This window comes from Rattus norvegicus, chromosome 8, assembly GCF_036323735.1.
Source record: "Rattus norvegicus strain BN/NHsdMcwi chromosome 8, GRCr8, whole genome shotgun sequence".
NCBI lineage: Eukaryota > Metazoa > Chordata > Mammalia > Rodentia > Muridae > Rattus > Rattus norvegicus.
Window position 1 is genome coordinate 75,738,031 of NC_086026.1, and position 23,994 is coordinate 75,762,024.

Genomic DNA, 23,994 nt, shown 5'->3' on the forward strand with positions numbered 1-23,994 from the left:
TGATAAAGGGTCTCCTTACAGTGCATGATTTACTCTTCTGCTTAGGCCTCTTGCCTTGACACCGTGAAGTGTGCAATGCTTCACAGGCATAGTGCCACCCGTCCTAAGCAGCTTTGCTCCTGTTGGGTGACATCTGTACTCTGAATTAGCAATGATCCTCTTTGATAGTTCTTTAAATGCTAAGAAAAATCGTCTCAGTTTCAGGGAGTAAGATGGGAATACATTTAGGATGACCCGTTCCCAAGAACAAGCCTCGGTAGCACAAGGGGAAGAACATGTACCCATGAAGCACCCAGAGGAGCTAGGATGGGACATAAGACACAGAAAGGGCTTTCTAAGCTTCTCAGATATGCAAGGCTCTTCATGGTGCAACATTTGCATGTAGCCTGTGCACATCCTTCTGGGTACTCCCAGCGACTCTAGATTACTTATAATGCCTAATATGATGCAAAGGTTATGCAGTCATTACATCATTTGTTTAAAGAGAATAATGATACGATTTAAAAAAAATGTGGGGCGGAAGAGGTGAAGTGCTTGCTGAGGATATGAGTCTAATCCCCAGATTTTATGAAAAAAATCCAGGTATGATAGCACATTACAAACCCAAGGGCTAAGGCAGTGGGGAAAGGGACTCCTAGGGCTGGCTGGCTGGCCAGCCTGGTCTACTTGGTGAGCTTCAAGTCACTGACAGACCCTACCTTAAGAGACACAGTGGATGGCTCCTGAGGAATAGTACTTGAGGGTGACCTCTGGCCTGTACCCACATATGTGCACTCACACAAATACACATGTACATGCACATACACATGCACACAGAATCCACACAGGTTCACTGAAGATGGACTTTACGTTTTCAATCTTTTAGATGGACAGGTTATCACTGTGTTGCCTAGATTGGTCTCAAGTTCTCGGGTTCATGTTGTCTTCCGACCTTAGCCTTCCAAGTACCGGAAGTCCAGGCATGGGCCACTGTATGTGGCTTCAAAGAGATTTAGGATTGAGCTCAGGGCTTGGTGTGTACCAGGTGAGCATTATCACTGTGTGCTTGCCAAGTTTTGGTCAAAAGTTGATTGGCCATGGATCGGGGAGAGTCAACGTCATTTGGTAAAGAAAATATGGGGAAAAGGAGAAAAATAAATACATCTTCCAAGTTCTCATAATCTCACTACTCACACTTAACTGTTTAAAAAAGTTTAGAGTTTATATATTTTAAAGTACAAAAATACATTAGTGTCTACAAAATGAGCCTAATGTATAATGGCAAACCTCGCTATAATTTTCACTAATGTGATTTTTTAGCGAGACTGAGGGTGTGTTTAGATGTTTGGTGGAATGTAAAAGTTCTTTTCGGAGTTGCTCATTTATACTTTGCCCCTTTATGCATTTGGATAGTCACCGTTCCACCTGGCTGGGAAAGCTCTGAGTAAAAGAGATGTTAGTAGTTTCTTATTGACGATCTATCTCACACCCCTCCCACTCCCCCATTTCTCATTTCTTTTTAGTGCTGTCTACTACATTCCAGTCCCCAGCATAAGTAGTTGCCTCTATTGACCAGTAATGGGGGAACGGGAGTCAGGGGAAGGGGGACTGTGGTTCTGTGTTTCGCCTCACCACTGGGGGTCACTGGGGAGGTGAAACATAGAGGTGCTAGGCTAAGTTCCTTCCTTGCTGCCACCAGGGTGCTGGCTAGTGGGATGCCAACAAGACACTCAAGGGAGATGAAACACAGCCTAAGACAGGGGTCGCAGCCTATGTTTCTCCAGGTGAGGAATGGTGAGGGCTGGGACAGAGACTGTGGTTCTCAAACTCCTGGGCATGCAGATGCTGCTGGGAACCTTGAAGAGTTGAGAATGAGGCCTGAGAAGAGCCTGGGGAAAGACGAATTCAGCTTAGCTCAGCGTGAGTGCCAGGAGTGCAGAAAGGCCTTCTGCAGGAGACTTAGGGGAGGCTCTATAGGAAGAAGGGCTCCCCAACAGTGGTCCTTAATGAGACAGTCCTTGCATGTCCAAACTGTTTATTCATGGAGGAAAAGGATACATATCACTTACTCAGAATGAACCAGTGATTAAATACTTTCTTCAGGAAGGAATTCCTGGGAAGAGAAGCTTATTGGCTAAACCCTCATGGCCTATCTAGATACATCATTATTATGGAGAACTCTGGGTTTCTATGCTACGTGACCAGTTGTCATGGTCCCATTAGTGGAGTGTTGTGGACATGTGCTCCAGGACATGAACCTGGTCAGGAGTAGATTCAAATGCCTACCGTTCTCAATTATGAGAATTGCTATGGTTCCTCAATCTGCTCAACCGTACCAGCTCTTCTGTCTGGTGACACATGGTTCCACTTGCCCCATAGGGGACAACAAGTGGACAGGGGAACTGGACGATGATGACACACAGTCCTGCCTTCCCAGCCCTGCTTCGTAGAATACGTAATGGCCATTGCTGTGTGATCTGAAGAGTTGTGACACTCAAGAGACTAAAGAGACTCTCAAGATCAAGACTGTTGCTTTTCCCTCACAGAAGGAAGGGAAGTGGAAGGGAAGGGGAATGTCACCACAGGATCACTTCAGCCACACACACCTCCCTGCCAGCTGTATTCAACTCTTCCCAAAAGCACATGGTCTCATGGTTCCTGGAAATGCTTGAGTTTATAAAATGTGGAAGGCTATGTGAAGCAGGGACTCCATCTCTCCAGCTGTGGGAATCACCATCCATGATGGACTGAGTCTTTTCAGTGCTGTGGCTGGTGGCTTTGAGATCACTTACACTTCTGTAACTCCTCACCCATGCTCCCAAAAGGAAGCCCGACAAACTCAGGTTCACCAGGCTCAACCTTGCTAGAATGGTCACTTTGGTCTGTCACTTGTATCCTATCTGGAAGGAGCATATATTCATTCACATAGCCCCAACAGGGTTAGAGAGACAGCTAAGAAGTTAAGAACACTTAGTATTTAATCATGAAGCTCAGAGTTCAAATCCTAACACCTAGGCCAGGAGCTCACAAATGCTTATAATTCCAACTCCGAGGGATCCATCCCCCTCTTCTGACCAGGCACTGGCACACACATGCAGAATACACACACTCTCTTCCTCATACACACAACTGAAACTAAATTTAAGAAATCTATTTTTAAAAAAGTTAAAGCAACACCATGGTGCTCGACAAGGTTGCATTTATACGCACTGAGCCTCGTGGGCTTTCCCACTATTGATCTCTCTACCTTCCTGAAGAAGGAATATTGCTTGAGCTACAAAGCAGGGCCCAGAGCAGAGTGCTAGCTGCCAAGTGAAGACCTCTATCCATCTATTTCAGGTCACTGACCTCAAGTTCAGGCTTCATTTGGCAAAGATGGTTAAAACGATGCCATCATTTGCTCAAGTCAGTTCCAGAAAAGCCAGTGGCTACTCTGACCCAGGCTCCAGCTCTGGTCTTGGTTGAGGCACCCAGAATGCTGCCTAGGTCTCTAGGTACCCTGAGGCTGCTGCTCAGGCCTTGCAGTGGGCCAGCTCTGACAAGAACAGCACCCGCCATGATAAAAGGGCTAAGGGAGAGAGAGAGAGCCAGGAAGAGTTCTGTGTAAGCTTTTGGTCACAATGCAGAATGCATAATGGTCATTGCCATAGAACCCAAGCCATTGTGACACCTCAAGAGACTCTGAAGATCAGGCCATTGTTGTTCCCTCACAGAAGGAAGGGGGTGGGGGAGTCATCATCTACATAGTAACCAAACATCTACTCAATGCAGATAGGGCTTCGATGACACAAACAAGACATGATTTTTATCCCTGTGTAGCTTGGTGAGCCAGTGAGTTTAATTGGGCTTACTTATGAGAATATGGACAAACACACCATTGAAGAAAAAATCATTTCTCTCCCTGGTAACTGTTAACTGTCTATAATCCTTGGGATAAGGCCAGGCCCATGGTACCTTCTCCCAGTGATAGAGAATTAATGAATCCAGTCTTGCATAAGTCTCCTATGATAATCATAGCTGCTGATCATTTAAGCCATGCCCTGTCCCTAGACAGCCGACCACCATGGTGGAGGCAAGTGAAGCATGGGTAGTGGAATACAACACCCCTGGTACTCCGCTTTGACATGCTAAGTACTGTAAGTGAGAGATATTGGAAGTGTTCCCCATCTTTCTCTTTTCTTCATTTATCCCCAGAAAATCTTTGAAATAAGCAAGCTGTAAAATGTAGAAAGACCACTGGGTGGTGGTGGCACACACTTTTAATCTCAGTATTTGGGACACTGAGGCAGGTAGATCTCTGTGAGCTTGAGACCAGCCTGGTCTATAGAGCAAGTTCTAGGACAGCCAGGGCTATACAGAGAAACTGTCTTGAAAAACAAATAAATAAAGGAAAACTGAAAAAAGAAAGGAAAAAGGAGAAAAGGGGGAAAAGGAAGGAAGAAAGAAAAGAAAAAAGGAAGGAAGAGAGAGAGAGAGAGAGAGAGAGAGAGAGAGAGAGAGAGAGAGAGAGAGAAACCTAGAAAGGCCACATTTACCTTTCTTCCCCAAAGAAGAAATGAGGAGATGGCAAGTGTCTGACCTACATGAATGGGAGGGAATGGTGCAGAGGGAAGGCAACAGTCTGAGCACATGGGCTGGAGAGATGGTAAAGTGGTTAAGAGCTTGGACTGCTTTTCCAGAGGTTCTGAGTTCAATTCTCAACAACCATCTGTTATGGATTCCGATGCGCTCTTCTGGTGTCTAAAGACAGCTGCAGCGCACTCACATAAAATATAAAGTAAACAATTTAAACAAGCAGGCTTTGATGGATATCTTGTTTGTTACCATTAAGGTTTGGCAGTTCTGTTCAATTCCATTTCTACACGCTAGCCCATTCTCCATTGAGCCTAAGGAGAAAAATGGAGCGTTCTTCCAGGTCTTTGAGTCTTCTTTTACGATGACTCTGGTGTCACATGAAACTTGCAATGAGTTCACAGTGCTTTGCTTTTCTGTTCTGCTATAGGGGTGGTACCTAGTGTGTCCCCTCAGTCAGTGACAAGGCATTCAATCCATACTGAGCATCTCTACCCATCGTCTTACTGACTTGGATTTATTGTTCCCCACCTTGGGGATAATGAAACTAAGGTTCAGTCAGTCACTCAGCTCACTTGTAAGAAAATCTGGCCTTGAATCTCCCTGATGTCTCAGCCTCCCAGATTCACACCTACTTGTTGGCCCAAGTTCTTAGACCTTTAAAATCCTATTTTAGCTTCTAGAAAAACTGCACAGAGGGGATCTTGGAGAGATGTCTCAGAGGTTATGAGTATTGGCTGGTATTCTAGAGGACTAAGGTTTGATTTATAGTACATGAGTAATAACACATAGCACGTGGTGGCTCATAAGTCCCAGGGGATCCAGTGTCCTCTTCTGGCCTCCGTAGGCACCAGGTGGGCAAGTGGCTCACAGATATACATGCAGGAAAAACTCCCACACACATAAATAAAATGACTTTTAAGAACTTTTTTAAAAAAATGCACAGGGTAACTCTTTCACACGAGTTCAAATTAAATGATAGAAGTTAAAATTCTCCAAGATGTGGGTTCAAGTCTGACTTCTTCCTGTTTCACACACAGCCTGAGTTGACCTGGGATGTCCTGGGGTGACCCATGCCATAGGAAAAATTATTATTGAACTATTTTTTTTGGAAATTTCTCCTAAAGGTTAGGCTCTTCCCTTTAAGCCACTGGAAAATTCCTAGGAGCCTACTTCCCTATGCTCCCTCCTGGTTGGCTCTAGGCCCAGCTAGAGGTCAACGCCAGGGCAGCACAGTATTGGGACTTAGATGTCCTCCCTCCCTCACATGCCCAACTCAAACAGTGCTTATCTAGTGTGCTAGGGCCTTGTGCTGGATCCCTAGCACTACGTGCACACACCCATAACCTAGTAAAGGTAAGCTGTCTTCTCCTACATGTTGACTCTGGGACACAGCCAGTCTGGAATTACATGGAGCCTTGTCTCAATAGAGTAAAATAAATGAAGTACTAGGGAGCTTCTAGGACTCTCGCAATAGACTCAGAATCTCTTTCATGGGCTCCAGGCTTAAGGAGAGAGAAGAAATTTAGGTTTTGGATTCTGATAGACTGGGAATGAATCCTGGCTTTTTCGTCCAGTGCTTCGAGGGACATAACTTCATCTCTCTGAGTCCGGGCTTCTAAATTGTAAAATAGGTACATGGCCTTAAAAACCAGACCAGTTCTGAGTACTGAAAGAGCCAATCAACTGGAAGGGGTGGCAACTTCAAGAGTTGCCAGTGTCTTCTCAGAGCACAGTGTGCAGAGAGAGTTCAGTGCCAGGAGTTTGGGCTGAGAAGACGACACACACACACACACACACACACACACACACACACACACACACACACACACACACACAGAGAGAGAGAGAGAGAGAGAGAGAGAGAGAGAGAGCTAATGACGAGTGCAGAACAGATGCTAACTAGCTCGGAATGCCCTTTCTCCCACTTTTGTAAGTTAACACTCACTGAGCTCTAATCCAATCCACAAGCCTATCTAGCCTCTAAGGTTTGCATCCTAAAGGTCTTGGATCTCAAATACCATGGTGTTTAGTAGCCATGATGTTAATAAAAGTGCTAGGATGCCTGAGAGATGTCATTTCCAACTGAGGGTATAGCCCATGGCATGAGGTATGACATGGTATAGGGACCTTGGTTCAATATCCAGCACTGATTTCGTGTGTGTGTGTGTGTGTGTGTGTGTGTGTGTGTGTGTAACTTATACAGTTTATATTATATAATTTAGATTCTATGTAATAGTTTATATTTTACAAATGATTACATGACATGTGTTATGATTCAATAGAAAACACATAATACATATATGCAGACAGAATATTCCTTATCTAAAACACTGGAGGTCTGGCCGGTGAGATGGCTCAGCCAGTAAAGACAACTAAGGCTTATGCACCCCAATGCCCTGTTAATGTGGGGCTGGGAATAGAACCCAGGCCTCACGCATGCTGAGCGGGCATTTTACCAAGTGAGCTACAATGCCAGCACAGACTGTGTTTAAAGTACTATACCTTGTATTGGCAGGTGGATCACAGGACAACGGTTCAAATATCTCCTAACCTTCCCTTGCTTGTGTTGCTCCTGTGAACTTGTTACCGTTTCAATGTAAAATGTCTCCCCCAGGTTTATGTTCTAGAACCTAGCTTCAAGATGAGGGGCTGTGGTGGCTTGAATGAGAATGGCCATCATGGACACATGTTTGAATCCTTGGAATCCTTCCCTGGTGGAGCAGTTTGGGAAGGATCAAGAGGTACGGGTTTGGGGGTTGGGGATTTAGCTCAGTGGTAGAGCGCTTGCCTAGGAAGCGCAAGGCCCTGGGTTCGATCCCCAACTCCGAAAAAAAGAACCAAAAAAAAAAAAAAAAAAAAAAGAGGTACGGGTTTGTTGGGAAAGTGCTGCTGCCGAGGGCTTTGACGCTCCAGTGCACTTTCTGCCTCCTGCTTGTGGATCGAGATTTGAATTCTCAGCTCTTCTGCTCCCTCACTGTAGCCTCTCTCATTCTCTGGAACTAAGAAAAATTAAACGTCTTCTTTGGTTAGGGCGTTTTATTACAGCAATAGAAAAATGACTAGGGACTTTGGGGAAGTGACCGGATCCTGGGGATCCTGACCCAATCAATGGATTCACTCCTGATGTTACACATGATCTTAGCTAAAAGGCCGAGACGAGACGCTATTTCACTCCTTATGGAGTCACAATGTGGCAGCAGTATTCGGTGACCGCAAAAGGCAGGAAGTGAGGGCTGATAAGAGGAAGCAGGCCCGTGGGGGCGTGGCCTTACATCTTGGCCTGGTCCCTTCCTGTTTTCCCTTCTCTGCTTCTCAGCTGGCTCAAGGTGAGGCATACATGTCTCTACTTCAGGATGCTCTGCTTACCACAGCCCTGAAAGCAATGGACCAAGCAGACCATGAGTGGAAACCTGGGAAACTGTGAAACGAAACAAATGTTTGCTCCTTTTACAATATGTTGATTGGGTATTTGTAACAGCATTGAAAAGTCTGACACAGAACTCTCAAGTACAGTTGACAACACCCAGAGAATCCAGCTGAGCTCCTTCTCTCTGAACTCAAAGCATGTTTACTAAATGCCTGGCTCTCTGCCAGGTACTGGTGACTGTGTTGAAGAGATCATGATTGAGCTGGGAGATGAAATAGGAAATGGTCGTATCTCTGTGCATGGTGTTTGGAGATAAAGGCTTTATGTGCAGGTAGATAAAAGCTAAGATGAGCTTTCACTGTAGGGTAGATCCTCCCAGGCTCTGACTTGGGTCCTTCAATGTCCTCTCAAATTCTGTTGATGCTTGGAGTTCCCTGGTTAGCTGTGAAGGGCTCAGCCTCTCTGGGAAGCTCGCTGAAGACCCTTCTTCTCTGCTGACTCCAGGGGTGGAACTGGAGAGCTCTAGGTCCCTAGGGTTGGGGAGCAGTTTCTAGGCCAGGCTTTGAGTGGTATATTCCCCATGGCTCTCCTGTGTGCCTGGTGGGAGTGTTAGCTCCAAGGGCCATTCTTGTCAGCAGAACACTGCTTCCAGCCCAGGGGAAGAACAGACCTACTCTCTTCTGGTGTCAGTGAGAAGCAGCCTTGGCAACTGGAACCCTAAGGGAAGGAGGCTGTGCCTGGAAGATCCCCATAGATTCAACCTGTGGCTGTCCTCAGTGAGTTAAGTCACCAACCACTTCATGGTTCCAATGAGAACATTAGAAGTGTGGGGCTGGTTGTAGAATCCGGAGAAATGGGTCACTAATTCTGGGGCCAACTTGGTGATACTTGTTCTCTACTGTCTGCAAACATCTTCACTTTTATGAGTGTGTGTGTGTGTGTGGGGGGTGTCAGAAATCAGAGGTCAACCTGAGATTTCCTTTCTTAGTGCTATTTACCTTGTTTTATGAGACAGGACTTTCATAGCCTTGAAGCTTGCTGACTTGACTACCTTAGCTGGCTAGCAAACTTCCCTGCCTCCCCACTGCTGGGATGACAAGCATGTGTTATCACACCTGGCTTTTTATGTGGGTTCTGGGTTTTGATCTCAAGTCCTCATGTTGCGCTATCTCCCCAGTCCCCACAAGCTTTTTGAAAAGTACCCTTCTCACTGAGAAAACAATGAAGAACCAGAGAAGTCTTAAACTCCCCAAGATCATGCAACTGGACATTCAGTATAGGCCTCTTAGGCACTGAAGGTGGAGACAATAAGTCTTGTATGTGTTAGGATGCAGTTTGGCTTGTCTAGAAGAAGGGTTGCCTTCCTAACTCATTCTTGTATCATGTCCAGCCTCTCTACAGGCAGAGGAAGAGGAAGGCAATCCAGAAACAGAGGCTGTGGAAGGCAGAGAGAGTACCTTTGAAGCAAAAGAGGCCCATACTGCATTCCATTTGTTTGACCTTGGATGGCCTAGGGAACTTCTTGAGCTCCTCTGTGTCTGGAGCTAGTCTCTGCAGACTTTCAGGCACCCTCCAGAGTCAGTTTTTCCCCATCGTGTGCTTTCCACTGCCGGGCTACTTCACTTCATTGCTACCTTTTGGCTTGTCAAATGAGGACTAGCATGTCCTGGCTCCTCAGCTTGTCTAAGAAGATACAGCTTGCAGGGATTGTGGGAGTCACTTGTGTTAGCATTTCCTCTAGGTTCTGCCCAACAGTTACCTAGCAACAGCCACATTGAGCCTGATTGACATGTAAAAGGACCCTCCATGTTATCTCTCTCACTTTCTCACTCTCCCTCCATCATCTCTCTCTCCCAACATGTTCCTGGTCAGCCTCTTTCCTTGTTCTCTCTCTTCTCTCTGTCTTTTTCTGACCCCTTTCTTTCTCTGATCCCCTTTCCAGGTACCAGATAAACTTCATTTTATATTTTATACCAGACCCATCACATGGCTGACACCTCAGGGCGGTGGTGGGGAGGGGGTGTGTGCCTCAGAATGGGTCCACTGAGGCACGCCATCTTGCTGTATCATGCTGCTATAAAACACATCAACCTTTCCTCACTCTGCAGGCCTTACCTGTTTACTTCATCACCATCCTCACAACAGCCCTGTGTTGTGAGAAAAGAGAGAGCTTAATGGGCTTCCCACCCTACAGATGAGAAAAACACAGTGTTCTGACTACTAGAAGGCAGAGGTCCTCCATCTTTGAATCCTGACCTTTTGCTCAGGTGAATACCCACAGTTGCTAATCTGGTCACGGTGCACTCCTTTCTCCAACCTCCTCCTCGGAGTCATTTTGCAGGGCTGTTTGCAGCTGGGAATGCAGCCTGGCTCCACAGGCCGCTCAGGTTGCTGCTCGAAGCTCCTAGGCTGGTTTTTCTGCAGGAATGGAAATTACTCTGTGATCCATTCCTGATGACAAGGATGTGCACTGACAGCTCTGGGAACATCTGGATTCAGAAAATACATCTCGGGCTGGAGTAGAGCACTTGCCTAACAAGCAGTCCACATCAGGGGTGATGGGGAGAGGAGGCAAAGACAGGGGAGGAAGAGGAGGAGAAAGAGGAGGACCAGAAGAGAGAGAGAGGAAGAAGGTTAAGGAGGGAGGAGAGAAAGATACATAGACTTGGAGAAAGACTGAGGGAAGAAAGAAGCACATACAGAGAAACCAGAGAGAAGTGGGAGGGGAGGGGAAAGAGAAGGCAGGAGAGATACAGAGACAAAGAGAACACAGAGACAGAGAGACAGACAGAGAGACAGAGTGTTGGGAAGCTGTTTATCTCCTAACTCCCTCCACTCCAGCCAGAAGCCAGATCGCCTGTCACTTACAGCACAAGCTGGCACAGTGCCCTGGACTGAGGCTCTTCTCAGCATCAAGTGAACAGAGGAAACTGAACCCTGGTGTTCTCCTGCAGATAAGATGAAGGTTCTGCTTTGTTCTTGCCAAGGAAGAGCCGACTTTGGCAGATGACGAGAATGCTAATGAGGCCCTGGAGAGAACCGGCTGTGTGGAAAGAGTGCTAAGCTCAGAGTCACACAGGACTCTGTGGGTCCCCAGAGGTGTGACCTTGATCTAATCAGGCTGCCTCTCTGAACCTGCTTTGTGGGGTTGTCAGGAGGGGTGAGAAGGCAATGCTGAAAATACTCACAGGCTTAGAAAGGTGCTTTTACAGTGTGTTGGTATGAAAATAAAATTCTAGAAGGTCTATGTAATAATAGACCCCTTTACCATGGATATAAAAACAGCCTGGAGTCGTATACCACAGTGCTTATTCTGGGTGATGGGTGTTCATTTGTTTTATATTTTTTCTCTTTTGAAAACCTGTTGTGAGCACTCCTGTTAGGCTTCCCCCAACAGCTACCTGGCAACAGCCAAGTAGGCCTGGCTTCCTATAAAAGGGGCTGCTTGGCCCCTCCTCTCTCTCTCTTACTCTTACTTTTTTGTTCTCTTTGCCTCTTCTCTCTTGGACCCTTTTCTCCTTCTCCTTTGTTCCTGGCCAGCCTTTCTCTCTTCTCTCTCCTCTCCTCTCCTCTCCTCTCCTCTCCTCTCCTCTCCTCTCCTCTCCTCTCCTCTCCTCCTCTCTCTCTCTCTCTCTCTCTCTCTCTCTCTCTCTCTCTCCTCCTTTCTCAACTCCCCTTCCCATGCCATAAATAAACTCTATTCTATACCATAACAGGGCATTGGGCAGGGGAGGGGGTGGGGGGAGCTTAGAATGGGCCTGAGGAGGCTCCCCTCCCATCCACCATACCATGCTTTACAAAACATATCCTGGCCTCTTTTTATAAAACACAACACCTGTAGTTTTTATTTTGTCTACTGCTAAGCGTATATCCCATTATTATTAATTATTAACATATAACTGTATAACTAACCATCTCAAAGACTCAACAGAGTGGCTAGGGAGATGGCCAATGAGTACAGAGCAAGCGTGAGGACCCAAGTTCAGATCCCAGCACTTACATGAAAGCTGGAGATGGCAGCACATTCATCGAAGCACAGTGGGCTCTGGAGAGAGACTGGTCAGTGTGTCTAACACTGTGAGCTCTAGTTTAGCAAAAGACCTTGTGAAAAAGATAAGGTGGAAAGGGGTAGAGGAAGACACCTTTTAGTCTCTACCATGGGCATGAATAGGCTAGTGCGCCTGTATATGAATACAACAAGCTCATACATACACACACACATACAAACACATGCACACATACATACCCACACATATACACACATATATACATACATGCATATACACACATATATACACATACATACTACACACACATGCACACACATACACACATATACACACAAACACACATACCAACATATACCCACACACATACGTACCACATACACATACAAACACATACACACATACACACATATAAATACATACTATACACACATACATACTACACACACACATACCACACACACACTCCCACACACATACATACCATACACACATACCACACACATACCACACACACTCCCACACACATACATACCACACACACACTCACACACAGACATACCACAAACACACTCACATACACACATACTCACACACTCACACACGTAGATACACACATGTACATTCACACACTCACACATTCACATACGTATACTCACACACACATATACACACATACTACACACACTATACACACATACACACACATACATATATGCACATACATACCACATACACATACATACACACATATACACACATAAATACATACTACACACACATACCTCACACACATACATACTACACACACATACATACCACATACACACTCACACACACATACACACATACAAATATACTCATACTCACACACGTAGACACACATATATACACTCACACACTCACACACATTCACACACATATATACTCATATATATGAGTATATCACACACATATATACACTCACACACTCACACACATTCACACACATATATACTCATATATATGAGTATATCACACACACATATACACTCACACACTCACACACATTCACACACATATATACTCATATATATGAGTATATCACACACACATATACACACACTACACACACACACACACACACACACACACACACACACACACCAGTGATAACTCAGTAAAACTAGCCATTAGTGGAACAAGCAAGCACTTGGGGGACAGAAGGTTGTGGCTTTGAGACCAGCCTAGGCGACATAGCTAGACCCCATCTCCAAACAAAACAAAACGAGGGGTTGGAGATTTAGCTCAGTGGTAGAGCGCTTGCCTAGCAAGTGCAAGGCCCTGGGTTTGGTCCCCAGCTCCGAAAAAAAGAAAAGGAAAAAAACCCCAAAAAACCAAACCAAAACAAAACAAAACAAAACAAAACGAAAAAACAAAAACAAGTATGGCTGAAGAAATGGTTCAGTTGACAAGGCCTTGGAGTCTCCAGAACCTATGTAAAAAGCCAGGTGTGGCGATGCAGTTCAAATCCCAGCAGCAGTGAGATGGGAGGTGGAGACAGCTGGGTCCCTGGAGGCTTGCTGGTCACCTAGCTTAGCCTACTTGGTGATGTTCCAGGCCAGTGAGGCACCCTGCACCAAGACCAATTGTGGTACAAACTTCACAGTGCTTCTCTCAAATAGACACTAGTCAGAAGGACAGAAATGTCTCACAAGATGCAGACTGATGTCAAATCACCACCAGCACTTGAAACTCATGGAAAAACTTCTCAATGTCTTCTTAGTCCAATTTGAATTCATCAAGGGACACCCATCAAAACCTGGATAAGGGCCAGCAGTCCTCATCAACTCTGGTTGTCTGGTTCATATAGTTACCATGAACGTCCTGAAATGTTGGGTTTAGCCCAGCACTCGTCCTATGATGACTTCAGTGACATGTGCCTGGAGAAGCTATTGTGACCTCAACAATGCCTTTCCTAGCAGATTGTTGTTACTTTTCTGTGGCTGTGATAAAACACCACAACCAAAAACAATCTAAGGAGGAAATAGTTGATTTTGCCTTATACTACCAGAAGGCTGAAGTCCATAATGGTAGGAAAGGCTTGTTAGTAGGAACAGGAAGCTGGTTGATTGGTTTTGTTAGCACACAGGGTGGGTGTGGGACATGAGTGAGTGAGCAGGAAGCAGGGCAAGGTTATAAACTCTCAAAGTCCACCCACTGTGACATACATCTTCCTACTTCCTAAAGGTTCTGTAGTCTCCCCAAACAACGCCCTCAGCAGCCAGGACCAAATGATCAACTATGTGAGCCTATGGAAGAAATTTCTCACTGAAGCCCCAACAACCACCAAAGAAGATAAATGGTTGTGGACATTAGAACTCTTTGGTAAACAGTTACATCATAGTAGACTCAACAGGAATGTTTCCAGGTTGGTTAACACCTTGGTGGATGGGAAGCTCTTTTGTCTTTCAAGAGGTGAATAGCAGAACTTATGAGGTCAGGGAAGCTGGCACGGTTGTAGACACTCTGGTCCTGGGGATATTGGGTTAGGAAGAATAGTGATACTCATCTGGTAATACTACTTTAGACTCTCCTTCATGTGATACTTCATTTGCAAGACCCTGTATCAGAAGAGATACACTTTCTCCTCAACCACCTTCCCAGGGAGACAAGACAATCAAAGATTGACTAGGTTTTGTAATCCAATCAGTACAGGGAAAAGGGTTACAAGTAACCACTAAACATTACACTCCAGAAACACAGAGGCGATGCTATTCATTTCTAGCGGCTGTTTACTGATGGTCCCCTAAGATCCAGTGACTGGGTTTTACTGGGGAAGTAGTTGACCTCCCAAGACAATGAAGTGAGACTCTCTTGTTGAATACCATATAATCAGCTGAACTAGTCTCTGTCATAAATGGCTCAGCTGTTAATATGGTGACCAGCAAACACACATGGGTTCAGTTGGTTACATCATACCAGAAGTCAGAACTCCTAAGCACCTGGAGTCCTGGTTCATTTTAATCTGCCATGGAGGGTGGTGGTTCCGTCAGTTTAATACTGGCTGACTAAAAATTCGACATGAGATACAAGAGGGTGTATTTCGTCTGCATGCTTCTTGGTTAACTATCAACTCAGTCTTTGATCATTTGAATCTTCTGGGACTCATCATTAGCTGATAGTATACATCCTTCCCTTAAATACTTTATAAGACCCTGGGACAAGTATATTACCCCAAGGATGTTTCTTATCTGTTCTTTAACAAGCTACATGTGGACGAGGATAACTATCTTAAGGCAGAAGTATGAAATTTAAAACTTCATCTCATTCAAACTTGCTGGTTTAGAAATTGCCACCAGATGACTGAAATCTTAATAACAATGAGCTCTCTAGGTCAGGCGGACTTCACATATCTCAGTCCTGTTCACATATGATATGGTGTATAGCCTCTCAACTATTTAAAAATTCAGTAAGGGAACTTGATCTTGTAGAGGTATGTGTTTCACATGATGTCCTTAAGAAGATTAATTATAGAATTAGCACTTTGGCTAATCCTGCTCCTTCCTGGTGGTGAGCTGAGCATTTGTAAGACTTACCTGGTTTCTGATATGCGCTCATCTCTCCAGGCATACACTGATCTTCTGGAGTTGCTTGCTATGGTTTCTGTTTCAGCAGACGTGTTGTGTACTCAGGGATTAGACAAGAATTTTAATTGGATTCTGAGAATTCCACTCCAGTCTTCATGCCTGCACAGCAAGCACCTTACCAACTTATCTACCTCACTTAGCCTTGATAAGTTTTTAAAGCATGATTTATTTTATGTGTATTGGTGTACCACATGCATGTCTGATACTTACAGAGGCTAGAAGAGGGTATTGGAACCCTTGGAAATAGAGTCACAGATGAGTATGAGCCACTATGTAGGAATTGAGAATCTGGGAATTGAACTGGGTCTTCTAGAAGAGCAGCTATTGATCTTAACCACTGAGTCACCTCTTCAACCCTCCTTTGATATGCCTTTATCTGTGAGATGGCTCGGTGTGCAAAAGTGATTGCCACCAAGTCCAGTGACCCAAGTGTGTTATCAGGATCCACCTGGTAGAAGGAAAGGACTGACTCCCTGAGGTTCAAGCTGGAATATACTGGTTTGGTCGTATCTGAGGTTGGCTGCATTGTTTAAGGAAGGAGGTAGGTTCCAGGGACAAGGATGGTTGCTGCTGTAGTCTGTGACTGCTTTCTTTGGTGCAGGAGTAGTTGGATTACAGAAGAGATTTTATCGTTTACTGTCAATAAAACTACAAATACTAATTTAAGAAAACAATAGGTAGCGGGTTGCTAGTGGACCCTGGTTAGGAAAAAGTAAGCAAAAAGAACATTTGGGAGGAGAGACCATGGCCTGGGCCTTAGGTGTTTGTGATAGCGTTCCAGTCTCTTGTCCAAGTCTGTATCACTTAGGCTGTTTCCAAAGTGTTTTCTGCTCCTCAGAAACCAGCCATATAAAATCTGAGCTTATGACCCCATTAGTCAGTCTTTCACAGGAAAGACATTTACCCAGTCCTCGGTGTATATTATCTGGGTCTAGGGATAAATTGGGGATAAATCATAGGTTTAGCCTTCTTTTTATGATGTCTGGTTCAATGTGCGGTGACTTTATACATCTTTTCAAGAGCCTTGCTTTCTGGAGTTGGGGGACATTTGTGCCTCTAGTATCCTTTCTTTCTGGCCATTCTTGTTATAGCCAGTTGCTCCATGATGCCTGCTTCTTTTGAGGTACGGCTGGCTTTCTTGACAGCTCATTGTTTGCCTATCTGGGCCTGACTCAGTCTGGCTGAGGCCATTGTGGACAGCCCTGTGGAGAAGTGCTTGTGATCACTGGCTAGACCAGGACATATAAACTGTGGTGGTTGGTATCAGGATGTACTAAGGTAGTATGTGTGTGCATGTATATGTATATTCATGTGTGTGCATGTCAGGTGTCTGTCTTCGACACTCTCCTCCTTAGTTTTTTGAGACAGAACCTTTTACTGAGCCTTGAGCCCATGGACTTAGCCAGACTGGTGGAACAGTGAGCTCCAGAGGTCCACCCATTTCCACCCTACACAGCCCTGAGGTTACAGTAGTGTGCTACCACACCTGTATTTTTGTGTGTGTGCTAAGATTTCAGAAGCAGCTGGGTCTTCAAGCATGCACTGCATATGTTCTACTAATATGGCTACCTCTTCAGAGCTGAACAGCACATTTTAAACTCAGGTGACTTCCCATCTCCCTCGTGAATCTTAAAATGGTCACAGTCAGCCCCTCTGCCTGGAACAGCCATGGCTATTTGGAAGTCATTACTTTCAAGGTATGAACTCAGTGACTTGAGAAAGTGAGGGGAGTAACATCATTTTTTTTAAATACCAATTTTATGGCTAATAATATATTTGGCTTCCCAGAAACCAATCATGAGGAACTCTGAACTCACAAAATGACTCCATTGAAGATAATCATTTTCTCACACTGAAAATATTTGTCTGGTACTGTGTCTAGCAAACAAAAGGAACATTAAGCTGTGTGTTCAGAGTTGTATTTCTAAGCTTGCTGTCATTTGCAGAGAGAGTCTGTTTATGCAGCCTTTTAGGAACAAAGCCCTCCTCCCCATCTGGGGGCGTCTGCACCATCTGTAGGATTACTTCCTGTTCTATTTGTTTTCAGGTTATAGGGACTGTGGGAGCTCAGCAGATTTTGAACATTATCACTGTAGAGGGAATTGTTCAGCCCCCGAGGCACAATAAAAAACCGAAACTGAAAGGCAGATGTAAAACAGGCGTGAAGACCCATTCTAAAGGGGAAACACACCCACGCAGATTGCCTTCCTCCATCTGAAGTCCAGGGGAGAAGCGAGAACCGATAGGTACAGGGAGTTCTTTGCAGTTCCAGAGCCAGCCAGCTACTCCTTCTGCAAGGAGGCGTGAGCTGCCGAAGGGAAGAAAGCTAAGAGCTTGTCAAGTGTAAGCTGAAGAAAATCCAGGCAGGCGCTCCAGGATGATCTCCAGGAACGTCCAACTGTGCCATGGAGGATGGCGAGCCACTTGGAGGAGCGAGTAGTGGGTGGTCTGTGCCAGCCACCCCCGGCTGTGAGGCTGTGCCAGCCCAGGTCTTCCACTGAACCAGAAGGAGAGGGCTATTAGGCAAATGCCTGCAAGCAAAAGTGTGTGTGTTGCAGGGAGAGCTAGGAAGATCTCAGACCTCCTTGTAGGTCTGCCCCCGCCTAAGAGACAGAGGGAAGGAAGGTTAGACGGTAGTTTCTTATGCTATTCTGAGAAAGGCAGGCAAGGCCATGGGAGGAAGGAAAAGTTCCTGATTTCCCCGAGTTCCTGTCCGCTCTAGTGTCCCCGCTAGGAACAACCTGTGGAAGAATGTCAGTTTATTTCATTCATCTGAGCCTCAGTTTCCACAACTGTAACTTGAAGGTTGTTAGGAAGATTGGATAAGCTAGCACATGTATCGTCCAGGGTGGTGACTCACTCCTGTCATCCTAGCCCTTAGCAATCTGAGACAGGAGGATTGCTTTGAGATTCTTATCTTTAAAACCAGACAATACCACATACAAAATAGAGTCTGTTTACTCAGCAAGATGTTGAATGCAAATTCTGTTTACATCCTTGTCAGCTCCATCCTGAGGCAAGTTCTGCACAGGCTGACTCTCACCTCAGCCCTCTCTAACCTATACTTCCTCCCAACCCTCAACCAAATATATAAGGAGGCAGGTAAGAGCACTCCAGTGGTCATGCCTGGAAATTTTATGTCTTGGCAACCGGTGAGTGAGTCTTTGTGATAGTCTCTTATATAAAGCCGTGGGGTGCTGAGATGGGAAGAGATGGCCAGCACTCTCACTTGGAAAGAAACTACAGCACAGTTGGAGAGCTGGGCCATGCCCCTTGGGAGTCTTCTTAGGGAGGACTCTCATTCAAGCTCTGTTTCTACATTCTTGGGCTGAGTTGGACCACCCTACTTTACTCACTGTTTCCATCCAACCTTCTGCTGCTGTCCATGAGCCACAGGTACCTGCTATGCTGAGTCCTCTGGCTCCTCTCCCCAACTCTCCCTCCTAGTGAATGCCTTTTCCCCTGTTCATCTTAGATATACCCTCCCTAGGGACCTTCCTCTCACTCCCAGTTCCAGTCCCTTAGGCTTGTCATATCATGTGTCCCTGTGTCTTATATCTGGAAAAAAGAGGGTCCATACTGATAATAGTGCTACTGTAGTTAATCACCACGTAGTGATTAAAATTAGGCAATATCGTGATAAAAGGACTATATGAGAGGTGTCATGATCTTGGTATCCCTGCAGCTCCAATCGAACAAGTGTTTAATTCTATGTAGTAGGAGTCCACAGTTACACAGACATGTGAGAAACCATAGATCCGACATGTTCTCACCCAATCCTTGTCCTATCTGTGCTTCCACTGTTTCCTTTGTACAGTAGGGCATGGCCTCTGAGGGCCCTGCTGGCTAAGCTGGCTTGACTCAGAGGCTCTGAGTCTTAGACTCTTTGCAGCATCAGCTGAGCTTTCCAGGTCCTCACTCTCCACTCCGGTGGCAGGCTTCCGAGGCTGGACAGCTCCTACTCAGGTTCAACAGCCTGCAGGCTACCGACTCTCAGCATCTGGACAGCACCCCAGGCAGAGGCGGCAGAGGACTGGCAGACTAGTGGGCTTGACCTGCAAGCTCCAAGATGGTGGAGCAAGACAAGCACCTACCTGCAGAGGTTGGCCTCAACGGCATCGAGAACCTCCAAATGTCAGGGGAACATCTAGTTAGGCTCTGGTACCTTAGCATGAGCGCTTTTGGTGTCAGCCTCCAACGCTTAGGGCCCTGATCTAATCACTTAGATCATACCTAATCTGGATGTAGGATGTAGCAGGCTTCTCTCCTGATGCTTTATTTGTCGCTCAGTTTTGCTCTTTGTGTTGATTCAGGGTCTTGCGTAGTCAAGGCTGGCTTCAAACTCACTATATAGCCAGAGATGACCTTGCGTTATCCTCCTGCCTCTACCTCCCGAGGTCTGGGATTCCGGATGTAGGACGTTATGCCTGGCGTCCCTTGATCCTATGGGAAGTTCTTCTGTTTTATTTTGCTTCGTTTCTACTGTGAATGTTCAGAATCTCATTATCAGTTAAGAATTCGATCCCGCCCAGCACGTCCTAGGCTGTGGGATATTTTTACATCTTTCACTGTTTCTTTGCTGTTAGAACCAGTGAGAACCGATTCTTAGACATTTCCACCATGACTCAGACTTGTTCATTGACATACTTTGTTTCCTATTCCTGGCACCACGTATGTCTGTAAAAGATAACAGAAAATGCACGGAAATGGTAAAATTTTATTTCTCTAAACAGATTCTAAGCTGCAGATTTTGATGGGTTATTGTTTCATTTGCTCGTCCGTCAGTGTTCAGTGTCTCTGGTGAAATGAACTCTGTACTTGGACTTCATACCACGAAACCCCCTAACCGCCCTCCGTGAGGCAGGGATTATAATTCCCTTTTCAAAGATGATAAAAATATGACTTAGAGAGGTTAAGCGTCATTCCCAAGGTCTCAAAGAAAGTGATTAATGTAGGGTTTCTGTTTGGTGCCTTAACCTTCTTTTTATTCGGTATTTTCTAGCTTCATTTCTGTGACTGTGATAAAAAAAAAAAACCCTGACAAAAAGCAACATAGAGGAGAAAGGACTTTATTCGCCCTACAATTCCAAGTCTCTGTCTATCATTTCTGGGAAGTTGTGATAGGAATACAGGCAGCTAGTCTCATTGTACCCACAGCCAGGAGCATGTTACTCTGATCTTGAATTACAAGGCAACATTAAGTTTTTGGCAACATCAGACTGGATTACTGTCACCTCTCTAGCTGCCCCATAGGCCTTCTCATCGCTGGCTTTTGTCTCCATGCTGGTTTTGGTTTGTTTGTCACACGGTCTCACTATGTTTTCCTGGATGACCTGAAACCCAGTGTAAACTAAATAGGCATTGAAGTTGCTGTGATCCTCCTGCCTCTGCCAGAATTCCAAGCATGGGCCACCATATCAGACTTATTCCTACTGTTCTGAAGCACAGAACACTGCAGTGATGTGATTCGGAAGGGGAGATTCATCTGTCCAGGTAGAATGTTCAGTTATTTTTCATTCATTAGTGTAACATAAAATGATGAGAACTGGCTAAACAGAGTTATTTGCTTGATTTTACCTCAGAGACATACAGATCATGGTCACCTTTTATATCAAGATCTATGGGCACCCAATACCTCACCACTCCTACACTGAAGAAGGAATTTGTTTAAGTAGAAATATCCAGGGCCCGGGGGTCTGGGGTGTAGCTCATCTGACAGTGCTTGCCTAGCATGCACAAAGCATGGATTTAATCCCCAAGGCCACATAAACAGGATTTGGTGGCGTAAGCTTATATTCCTAGCACTTGGAAGATGGAGGTAGGAGGGCCAGATTTCGAGATCATACTCAGCTAGATGGCAAGTCCCAGGAAACCTGGGCGGTGTAAGTATCTTTCTTGTCTCAAAACAAAACCAAAGTCAGCCACCAAAACTGGGAACCAGGTGCCGGCAAGATGGCTCACAGTTAATAGCATCGTTGGAGAGGACCAGGGCTTGGTTCCTAGCACCCACATGACGGCTCACACCCGCGTGTAACTCCAGGTCCAGGGGATATGATGCCTTTTATTTTGGCCCCCTGCATGCTTGTAGTGTACACATAGTCACAAAAATTAATAATGATAATGATAATAATAATATGAAGATGTAGGGTCTTGGTAGAAGGTAACTGGTCTTGTAGGAGAATGCCTAAGAAAGACAGATGGGAAGAAGTGAGACTTCACATTGCATCGTGAAGTTAGTTAAATGGAAGTGTTATGAGGTCTGATTTGAGAATTGTAATAGGTCAGTCATGTGACAATTACAAATGCCAATGATGAGTGCAAACAGACATTGGTGACCTGTACAAATGAAGATTCCTCTACATGCTCTGGAGGAAAATGAATATCTCTTTAATAGCCTTAATCAGGTGCTGTGGGCCAAAAAGGCCAGTGCAAAAAGGGAGTTGGTGAAAAAGAAGTTGCTTAGAGCCAGATGACCCAGGTTCAGATCCTTGCTCCAACCTCCAAACAAGCTTTAAGCAATCTACAAAGAATCCTATCTCATTTATGTAAACAGTTACCCTAACACATGCCTTATCTCTTTCATTATGATTAGGGATAAAAAGCAACAAATCCTAAATAATAAGCCAGAAGTCCATTTCTAGATATATCCCCGAAGGAATTGTAAGGAGAGGCTCAAATGGACATCTGCACACCTATGTTCATAGTAGTGCCGTTCACAGGCACCAAAAGGTGAAAACAATTGTGTGCAGCCCAGGCTGAGTGGATATATACAATGTATCTTCATGTCATGAAATAGAGGGTTAAGTTCCCAGGGCATGCTGCAACATGGATAACTCCAACTATGTAAAGGGAATAAGCCAGATGCAGATGGACAGATGTCGTTTGACTCCACTCACATGAAGCATCTAGAATAATCAAAGTCACAGAGAAAGCCGGAGGAGAACAATGAAGTGTTAACAGTTAATGAGGGCAATTTCAGTGGAGATGTTGAAGAAGGTCAAAGCTGGGGCCTGGGGTACATCAGTGCAAAGGTGCCACTGAACTTGATGTTCAGAAAATGCCCAAGTACTAAATGTTGCTACCCCAGTAAGAAATAGTCTTTTGTTTTTAGTTTTAAAATAATGCTAAAAACTGGGCGTGTGCTGCACATCCGGCATCCCAGCATTTGGGAGCAGGAGATAGGAAAATGCAGGAGTTCAAGATCAGCCTTGGCTATGTATCTAATTTGGGACTATTTCGGGATACAATGGGACTCTGACTAAAAATAAAAACAGGATTTAAAAGAGTTTTAAAAGAGAGAGAAGTATAAAGTAGATGGGTGGGTTTTGTAATCTGTGCATGATAAAAACACAAATAATATGCAGGTTATAGGAGTAAATACAGGGCTTATGTTTTTAACTAGAGCAGCCTGGAGTTGGGGGAATCTCAGGAAGGATTTTAATAATTTGTTTTCTAACCAAAAAGGGAGAGGGAGGGAAGGAGGAAGAGAAAGAGAGAGGGAGGGAAAGAGAGAGGGAGAGGGGAAGGGAGAGGGGAAGTGGGAAAGGGAGGGGGAGAGGGGAAGGGAGAGGGGAAGGGGGAAAGGGAGGGGGAGGGAGAGGGAGAAGGAGAGGGAGAGGGAGAGGGAGAGGGAGAGGGAGAGGGAGAGGGAGAGGGAGAGGGAGAGGGAGAGGGAGAGGGAGAGGGAGAGGGAGAGGGAGAGGGAGAGGGAGAGGGAGAGAGGAACTTAAAGTGGTTGGCGGCTCTGCCTTGTTTTTCCTAGCAGCTTTTAGGATAATTGAACTCTGGAAGAAAAAAAAGATCTATGATCCAACATGCCTGATTTATTATTTTTTTAATGTTCCTCATTTATGTTCTATTCTGAGGTATTGAATTTTATTTCATAATAAAACTGGTTGAGGCCAATGAAAGGCAAAGTCATTGTTTTGTCAGGAAGAGGCAGTCGAAGAGCACTGAGCACCCTGTGTTCTTCCACTCTGCTTGCCAGGTGCCCAGGGACAGGGAGGGCCCTGCCCCAGGATTGCCTAGTGTGTCCCTTTTGGTAAAGGAATCAGCTGAGCTTCCTGTTTATCTCTTAGGAGTCTCCTAAGAGTCTGCACTGGGGCCTGGCTTCCCAGAACTCAGCTAACCACAGCAAGCTTCGCAGATGGATTTGCAATTGTGAAGATGAGGACTGAACTCAGGGATCTAAGAAACTCCAGCAAGGCGCTGTTTGGAGCTCTGCCTGAAAGAGCCTAGAGATCTTGGTTCCACTCACTGTGCTCACAAACGCTCAGGGCTGGCTGTGGAGTTCAGTGGTAGGTGCTTGCCTAGCACCCACAAGGCCCAGCTCAATATCCAGCCCCGAAAAATTCACAATGCTTAATAGTGAGAACTGAAGTATGAACCTCGTGAACAAAAGTTAGCACGTACCCGCACATAATTTGGCAGCAGCTAG

At 45.3% G+C, this 23,994-nt stretch overlaps 1 long non-coding RNA gene across 5 annotated transcripts; it reads right to left on the reverse strand.

Annotated features, from left to right (window-relative positions):
- Positions 1–3,158: 3,158 nt before the first annotated feature.
- Positions 3,159–14,290, reverse strand: LOC108351731 (uncharacterized). Of its 5 annotated transcripts, XR_001839425.3 has the most exons (5): positions 13,623–14,274; positions 11,922–12,022; positions 10,790–10,964; positions 10,178–10,339; positions 3,159–7,927 (listed from the first exon to the last, which is right to left on the reverse strand). It is a non-coding gene; the product is annotated as an uncharacterized LOC108351731 (long non-coding RNA). The 5 variants fall into 5 exon arrangements; XR_005488265.2 differs by having other exon boundaries at positions 3,159–10,339; positions 10,790–10,869; positions 13,623–14,290; XR_010054422.1 differs by having other exon boundaries at positions 10,201–10,339; positions 11,922–14,277.
- Between the last annotated feature and the right edge of the window lie 9,704 nt (positions 14,291–23,994).